Raw genomic sequence first — 9,914 nt, 5'->3', positions numbered from 1 at the left:
TCCTTCTGGCTGAGTCATGTAGATTTCCTCCTCCAAGTTTCCATGTAAAAACGCAGTTTTTACATCCATCTGAACTAGTTCCAAATCCAATTGTGCTACTAAAGCCAACATAATTCTAATGGAGGAATGTTTTACAACTGGAGAAAACACTTCATTGTAATCAATTCCCTCCTTTTGAGCATATCCTTTGGCCACCAATCTTGCTTTGTAGCGAACATCTACTTGGTTAGGAAATCCTTCCTTCTTTGCAAATACCCATTTGCACCCAATTGCTTTCTTTCCCTTCGGGAGATTGGCCAATCTCCATGTATGATTCTGATGAAGGGACTGTATTTCATCATTCATGGCAATCCTCCACTTATCTTCTTCTGAACTTTGGACAGCGTCTTTATAAGTAGTAGGAACATCATCAGCTACAATTGAGGTTGCACAAGCAACCGTCTCTATGAGACGAACAGGTTTTGTTATTGTTCTTTTTGGCCTGCTGGTTGCTATTGATTCAAGTTGTTGTTGAGGTTCCTGAGTTGGAATCTCCTCTACTGGCTCTCCTTCCAGAGGGTAATCTTCATTTGTTTCCTCCTCTGCTTCTTGTGTAGGAAAAATAAATTTTCCCTCAAACTCCACCTGCTTAGAAGCACCTTTATTTTGTTTGGTATCTTCTGTTACCTTATTTACCATAGCAAATTCATCAAAGGTAACATCTCTACTGAATATTACTTTCTTTGTCATAGGACACCATAAGCGATATCCTTTGACTCCAGAAGTAATTCCCATAAAAATAGCCTTCTTTGCCCTTGGATCCAATTTTGACTTTATCACATGATAATATGCAGTTGAGCCAAACACGTGCAAAGAGTTATAATCTACAGCAGGTTTTCCATACCATTTTTCAAATGGTGTCTTGCCATTAATAGCAGCAGATGGTAAGCGATTAATGAGGTGGCATGCATATGTAATTGCCTCAGCCCAAAATTCTTTGCCCAAGCCAGCATTGGACAACATACACCGTACCTTCTCCAGCAAGGTCCGGTTCATACGTTCTGCCACTCCATTTTGTTGTGGTGTATGTCTAACAGTGAAGTGTCGGACGATGCCATCATTTTCACAGACCTTATTGAAATGATCATTTTTGTATTCACCTCCATTGTCTGTGCGAATACACTTGATCCTCCTGCCTGTCTGATTCTCCACCATCGTCTTCCATTTGAGAAAAATTCCCAACACTTCATCTTTGCTCTTCATTGTATACACCCATACTCTTCGGGAAAAATCATCAACAAAGGTTACAAAATAGTGCTTCCCACCCAATGAAGGTGTTTTGGAAGGACCCCAAACATCAGAGTGTACATAATCCAAAATGCCTTTAGTATTATGGATCGCTGTACCAAATTTAACCCTTGTCTGTTTCCCTTTGACACAATGCTCACAAAACTCCAAGTTGCAAGCCTTTACTCCTTTTAACAATCCTTGATCTGATAGAGTTTTCAAGGATTTTCCTCCAGCATGTCCCAAGCGCATGTGCCATAGCTTGGTTGCTTCTGCCTCTTTGTCGTCACTGGATGTCACTGTCGCTGTCCCAATAACTGTACTGCCACGATAGCGGTACATATTATTATTCTTCCGATTAGCCTTCATTACCACTAGTGCACCGGAGCATACTCTCATCACTCCATTTTCTGCAATGATTTTGAACCCTTTTGATTCCAGGGCTCCCACAGAGATGAGATTCTTCTTCAAATCCGGTACATATCGAACATCTGTTAATGTTCTGATCATTCCATCATGGTTCCTTAATCGTATTGAACCAATGCCATATGAGGTAAGAGGGCTGTTATCCGCTGTGTGGATGACTCCATATTCTCCTTCTTGAAATTCCACAAACCAGTCCCTGTTGGGACACATATGATGGCTACAAGCCGAGTCCATCAACCATATGTCTGATGATGTTAATGACTCTGTTGTAACTAATGAGAAGTCTGAATCATCACAATCAGCTACATTTGAATCCATAATGGCCTTTCCATTGTTATGTTTGGCCTTATTCTTCAACTTCGGACAGTCTTTCTTCCAGTGCCCTTTTTCTCGACAAAAGGCACATTCATCTTTGCTGGGTCTGGATCTTGACTTGGATCTTCCCTTCTTTGTCCTCGTTTGACTTTGAGGACGACCCCTCACAAATAGTGCTTCTCCTTCTCCGCCCTTCTGTTTTTCTCGCTTTCTTTGTTCATAGCTGTACAAAGCCGAACAAACTTCTCTGAGAGAAACTTCGTCATTTCCATGGAGTAGAGTAGTTTCAAGGTGCTAGTACTCATCAGGAAGTGACGCCAACAACATCAAGGTCAAGTCACCATCATCATAAGTTGTATCCATATTTTGCAAATCTGTGACCAACTTATTGAAACTGGTGATATGTTCATTCATCGTGGTACCAGGAACATAGGTGAAGTGAAACAGTCTCTTCTTCATGTACAATTTATTTTGACTATTTTTCTTCAAAAATTTATCCTCCAGTGCTTTCCATAATTTACTTGCAGAAGTTTCCTTTGTGTATGGATATTTCTGCTCTCTAGCAAGGTAGGATCGAATGGTACCGCAAGCAACACGGTTGAGAATCTTCCAATCTTCTTCTCCAATAACATCTGGTTTCTTTTCTTCAATGGCCAGATCTAGCCCTTGTTGAAAAAGGACATCTAGAACCTCGCCTTGCCACATCCCAAAATGTCCGGACCCGTCAAAAATTTCTACCGCAAATTTCGCATTTGACACAATTCTTGTCATAAGCGAAGATGCCAATGATGACGTATTGTTGACACTTGATGTAGATTCTTCTTGTTTATTGTCTCCCATATTTGACACAAATATTATTTAATAGCTGACGACACAAATCAAGATTATTTCCTTTCTGATGTAGAAGATCAGACTAAGCTGCAACCACAGAGCATACTCAGACAGAACCTTGACTCAGTTACCAAGATAAATCTTTTCTGATGTGGAAGATCAGACTATGCTGCAACCACAGAGCATACTTAGACAGTACCTTGGCTCTGATACCAATTGTTGCGGAAGCCAAATGTATAGAGTGTGAATAAGTCACAACTACTATACCAAAATTTATGACAGCCACCAAATAATAAATAAGACAACAAAGCAACAATAAAGGGAACACCAGAATTTACGAGGTTCGGCTAATTTTGCCTACTCCTCGGACACAACCAATATTTTATTCCACTCCAAAAATACAAGTGAAATAATACTAAAGAGAGAAGATACAAATGCCTTAAACAGATGAGAAGGCAAATGAGAGGTGTGTTTAAATCCTAAACATTAAGCCTTCTTTTATAAGGGGAAAATCCCCCCAACCATTCTTTTCCCACCGATGTGGGACAAAAGATTTCTGCCAAACTTAACAGTTATATCGCCTTTTGACACCAAGGCTCCAACTATCAACTCCAGAGCAGCAAGATCTCCAATACTTGAATCTACGGCTTCAGTTTCAACTGGGTTCTTCCTTACAAAAATTGTAACGAAAGCATTCTCAACAGCTTCGTAAATTGCTTTGTCCTGTGAAAATACCTGTAGGTGTGGTGCTGCTATCGGTCAGAGTTCTGAGTAAAACTTGATTACTAACTAAACAAAATAAGAACCTGGAATAAGCATAATCTCAAACAGTATATAGATATCAGCGTTTGCACTAACTAGCAAAGTAAGAATTACCAGTGGCAAACATTTTCCGGAGGCAATCCTCTGAGTCATCTATTTGGAACTGTCTGCATCTCATCAATAGAAGAATTGTACTCTCCACATTACTGGCAGAAGATGAGGCCAGCAATTGGACAAGGGTTGGGATTACGGCAGACACACAATTGGAAAATCTCAAGCCTGCCTCCACTGATGCAACCAACGTTTTTATTTGCTCCAAATTCCAACATCAGGCAAAGAACCATTCCTTCGTTATCCCATCAACAACAGCATAATTCTTTGAAAAGTAACTGACCTTTGCTAAATTCTTCAATTTGAGGAGAGTATGATAGGAGACAGAATTATGCTGTCTGACAGGCCATTGCCATCATAGGAGACAGAATTTGGGGGAATATGATGCAAATAATCGCACGCAGAAAACTCCCGCCACTCAGCAATTGACTTGGTAAATGGCCTTCTGCAATTGCGTCTTATAAAACGCATGTCGAAATGCAGCTTATAAAGTGCAGTCTAGAATTGCGACTTGTAAATCCATTTATTAAAGCCATAGTAGCCTAGGAGATAGCTTTACTTATTTCTGTTTGACATCGCGGTCCCTATACTCCACAAAATTTCATCCAGACACCTCTACTCGTTCAAAACAACTCTTTTAAACCCTTTCGACCTCGCGTGCTCTTCAACGATCCAATGTGGATGCACATCCATGTCCATCTCATATATTTTATGCCATATCATTATTTTGTCACTTTATTTCAAAATTTTCTACTCTATTTTTTATTTTATTTTCACTTCACTCCTCCCCTCTACTCTCTATCTCTTGTTATTTCCGCCTCTATGCCGCCACTTTCACCACCCCAAACAGTCCCCCCCTCCATTAATTAACCTTCACAACCCTAAAAATTCTCTAGCTCTATTACCCCAAATACATCCAGCAATCAGTTCATTGACAAATGAAAACAAAAACAAAGAAAGAAAAAGAAGAAAATCAAATAGTTAATAGAATTAACACTTCCTAAATGTTACAAATCGCAGCCACCCCATCCGAAATAAAACATTGGAATCATGCAATTCCCACTCTTCTGTGGAGATCTCAATCCTATTTATGATGATTTCAAGATATTGTTTCAACAAGAAGACCCATAAAATCTTAATCATTTTTATGAACAGAAATTGTTTGTAAAAGAAAAAGATTATTTCAATGAAATCTCACCTGCTAGCCTATATTGTTAGCAAATTAAGTGTTGTTTATTGACTGACTTTTAGATTTGGTTTTCTTCTTTTACAAACAAAATGGAAGCAAAAATCAGAGGTGAAAGACAATTTGTTTGCGATATTGAAGAGGTGAATCTTGGGACTAAACATGAAGGGGAACTTTTTAATAATAAAGTAACAATTTCTTAACTTTTTTTCCTTTTTTTTTTTATTTTCTTTTATTTAATCTTTTTTTAAAATCAAATTCGTTGTTTACACTCGCTTTATACGCGTGCATTTCTCGCATTTCGTCCAACTCAACATATTCAATGCCACATAAGCTTGGTCAATGGTTAGAAGCGTTCAAAACACTAGTTTTGATCGAGTAGAGGTGTCTGGATGAAACTTTGTGGAGTACAAGGACCGGGATGTCAAACCGGAATAAGTACAAGTGTTTCCTAGGCTATTCTGCCTTTATTAAATGCAACTTATAACTCGTATCAAACAAGTCGCATTATGCAATTGTACTTATAAATTGCATTTACAAATGAAACTTATAAAGTGCATTATACGGTTGCAACTTATAAATCGTATTTAATAAATGCAATTTATACATTCTGCAATTGCTACTTATAAATCATATGCAGTAAATGCAACTTATAACTCGCATTTTGAAATTACGGCTTATAAATCGTATTCCTTAATTGCGCCTTACATATCGCACCTCAATTTCGTTGCGTAAGTGTGGATGCCAGTCATCATAGTTTGAACTTAAATCTTTCGTTGGCTCATCTCGTCGATTTGCATTTCGATCCTGGTCAATCATAGATAGTTGGCGCTTTTAGTCATAGGCTATCGCCCATTCCTGAAAGCCGCAACTCTACCCATTCCCTATTCCATTAAAGAATGAATGGGAATTGATCGCAACTACAACTTATAAATCACATTAGTAAATGCAACTTATAACTCACATTCATTAATTGCAACTAATAAATCGGCCTAGATAACACTGCTAATTGAGACTAATAAATCGCCTTTAGTAATTGCAACTTATTGTCAATTGCCACTTATAAAATGCTCAAGAATCGCGACATGATAAAATTAAATGATTATTCTACTTTAACTTTACAAGAACTTAATACATATATAAAAAAATATAACATAGTAACTCCAATTATAGCCAAAGGAGCTAGGTGAAAAATAAATATCACCCATAACATATATAATTCATCTCTCCATCCATCAAATCAAGTTCTTCACCGTGAAAGAGTGTTGATTCTTCATCTCTACTGATATCTGCTATGTAGATAAACTTTCCAAAGTCTCTTGGCATGAACTTTATATGAACTTAATTACATTTATAAAAAGATATAACTCCAAATACAAGGTCTTCAAGCTGATTAACTTTCCAAAGTCTCTTGGCAACCTGTTCATAGTTAATGAGGTTAAGAGTCTGCAGATTTACTAATTTTCTCATAGACCTTGGAAGAAACTTGTGATCCTACCATTGTCACTAAGGTTAATATATCTTAATTCCTTCAAGTGACCTATTGAAGTTGGCAACTCCTCAAAATCTGAATTGTTCAAGGCTAACACTTGAAGGGCAGTCCGGTGTACTAAACTCCCGCTATGTGTGGGGTCCGAGGAAGGGACGGATCACAAGGGTCTGTTGTACGTAGTCTTACCCTGCATTTCTGCAAGAGGCTGTTTTCACGGCTCGAACCCGTGACCTTCACATGCAGCAACTTCACTAGTTACTCCAAGGCTTCCTTTCAAGACTAACACCAGAAGGCATTTGAAATTTGACAGGTCCAACGTTAAATGAATAAGAGAAAGACCTCAACTTTTACAAAGGAAATAAAAATCTTGGGAAGTGTTTCCTAGACATATCTTAAATAAGTGGCAAACTCTTTCAGAAACCACAGAAGCATTACATTTCAGATTTAAGTATTCAGAACCACTGTGCAAGATCAAGCACAAGATTGTCTATCTTACATGACAATATTTTTCCATCAAAATCTTGTATAACGTCGAGGAAGCAAAACCTTAATAGCAACTCAACAGAGTACTGATTACCAATATCTTCCAACTTCATGTTTCTGTTTAAATCCCTGAGCAATCCAGTGGTTGACGAAGTCCTCCCTTGGAGTTTCTTGAGCTTTGGATAACATAGAGCAATAGGCAAAGCACTGTCTTAAATGTGATGGCATCTATTCATAGCTCAATCTCAATATTGATAAAATATCAGATTTCTTCTGTTCAATCTACCATTTCACATCTCTTATCCGCAACCGTTCATTCTCAGTCTTTCATATACAACAACCTTCCCAAGGTTTTCACAGCCAAAGGCACTCCTATTTCTACTAGATAAGGAAACAAATTGTCCTGCCCTCCAAATGCACATTTCAAGAATAAAGGTAAGCAGGCATCATCAGCAAGACCTCCCAAATAGTAAGGTGGGATTGTTCCAGTAATCAAAGCAGCCATCTTACTGCGCGTAGTGACAACAGTTTTACTACCTGTATAACAAATCATCAGCAACTCCCTCAAATCCGTCCACTAGTTTTGATCTTCATTCCAGACATAATCCATCACAAGTAAATACCTTTTCAACTGCATAACCTCACTCAAATGACTTTGTAATTGGTCCATATCTAGGTGGCCAAAACTTTCTCCTATTGCAGACCTCAGAATTTTCTCAATTACCTTACTCAGACTAAAATCTTCCAAAAAACTTCTCCGATCAAGATTCTGAACTATCCTATTATTGTTATAAACCAGCTTAACAAGTGTGGTATTTCCAAGCCCTCCGAGTCCAACAACAGGAATCACAGAAATATTTTTCTCATCAGGAGAATCTATCAGCTGTTTTACAATGTTTTTCTTGAGCAGTATCTCTACCAATAATATCTGAGGCCCCTGTGATTATTGGGGTAAGAGACTATCTAGTTTGGTTTGGAGATCAGGTCACCCCGTGTGATTATGGGGTAGGTATAGTTTTGAGCCAAGTAAGAAGTACAATTCAACTAAGGAAATTATATGGTGAGATATACTCAGAAATTGGTGCTTGTAAATACCAATTAAATAGCTTCATGTGTCATATGGGATATGAGAACCAACAATTTAATCAAAAAGTTAGGACCCCTCAGTGCTAATTTCTGAAAAATAATCTTGACTTGTTAAGATCAGTAACTCATTGTCATCCTCGAACACTTCTTTGCTATCCACTTTCTTCCGTTGACTCTAACACTTCTCTCCACAACCAGAAAAAAATCGACATTCCAACAAGTGGTCAAGACAAAACAGCTCAAATGGTGATTCCTTATATTATTCATGGCAATGCACCACCTCACTGTCGAAATCTGATATTAGCTTGGCCTGTACACCTTCATTACGCACCCAATGAGCATAGGGGATGATCAACATGAAACAAGATTTCCACTTCACCTCAAATAAAAGAACAAGGAGCCCAAAACAGTTTCTGACAGATTATTAAGCTTGAAAGGAAGTCAATAAACAACTGAATTCTTGCTTCTTTGCTTGTTATCCTCAGGAAGTGAGAGGGAGCTATTACAGAAACCAAGAATCCACCAAAGCTAGACAAAGGATTGCATTGAGACCTGAGATTTTTAACATGGGATCCTAATTGTAGTGCAATCTTACAGATTCTCATACTTGAGCAACAAAATCTGCATGAATATTATAAGAATGGGAAACATTACCTTCTTTAGATTCCGGATGAACTTTATAGAGATAATCGGACCACGACAGATGAATGCAAAGGAAACAAAAATACTTGACACTGGTAAGATCAAGCGGTCACCTATGACTCATGAATCCCAACCAAAGTTGGGTCGGGTATATGATACATATGTAATCATTCCGCTCTATTAGGATCCATATCATTTCAATACTACTTCTCTTATAAATAATTTGACCTTAAGGTAACTAAAAAACTACAGAACTGTCAACTACTACATACATTCTCCTTTAAGCATTCTAATGACATATGAAAGAGAGAATTAAGTAGGGAGAATTTTCTTATTGAGTCTATACAGGCCACTCTGGTAGAATCACCAGATTTAGTCATAAACCTTTACCAACTTAAAATCATTATGACCACTATAAACTTGAGAGCCCTCTTAGCACAGAGTACAACCCGAAAAAACACAAGCCTAGCCAAATCAGTTACAAGGCTGCATTATTATCCTCAATACAACCAGAATGCTTCCAACAAGTATCAGAGACCGCTCTATCAGTAATTCAGAAAACAAGTAACAAGTCAAGCTAATTGCAGCTGCATTCTAGTCACAGATAATGTTTGGCATGATGAAAAGTGCAATGAATGTATTCCTGGAAAATGTTTTCCTCAAGGACAATGTCTTCTCACAAAATGGAGAAAATGACTTCCGGCACTCATAGGTGGAAGTCATTTCCCTCTACAAATATCTCAAAATCTTATTCAATCTCACTTGTATCAATCAAAAGTTAGACATTGTTGTCATCCTTTAATACACAAAAATTTCACGAAAGCATAATCTTCATACCGTATCCTACACCTTGACAGTTACCAGACACCAACTGTTTTCATACCCAACCAAACACTCGAAAATCACCCAAAAAGTGATTTCACAACGGAAAACATTTTCCTCCATATCAGAAGCACAAGAATCTCAAATTGTAATCTTATCATAGCAGTTCAATGTATAGAAATAATAGCACAGCAGAATTATGGCTGCATTTTACGTACAAGATGCAGGTATAAGTGCGGTAAAAGAGTTAACTGAGAGGAAATACATTACAGTGTTCTTATCATATCCAAAGCTATCTATTTTAGCGCAGAAATCGGCAAGAAATGAATCATTTGGCCGAACAGCAATATTCACAGATTAGGAGCTAAGCGGAAGCTGCAAAGAGCTGAACACATTGGTATCTGAAGCTTAAGCCCTATCAAGCCACTGTGACCTCAGATTATTAGGTTCCTCTGGAAACCACATTCATCAAGCAAGAACAGTGAAGAACAA

This window comes from Nicotiana sylvestris, chromosome 4 (assembly GCF_000393655.2).
Source record: "Nicotiana sylvestris chromosome 4, ASM39365v2, whole genome shotgun sequence".
Lineage (NCBI taxonomy): Eukaryota > Viridiplantae > Streptophyta > Magnoliopsida > Solanales > Solanaceae > Nicotiana > Nicotiana sylvestris.
This window is presented reverse-complemented; position numbering follows the sequence as displayed.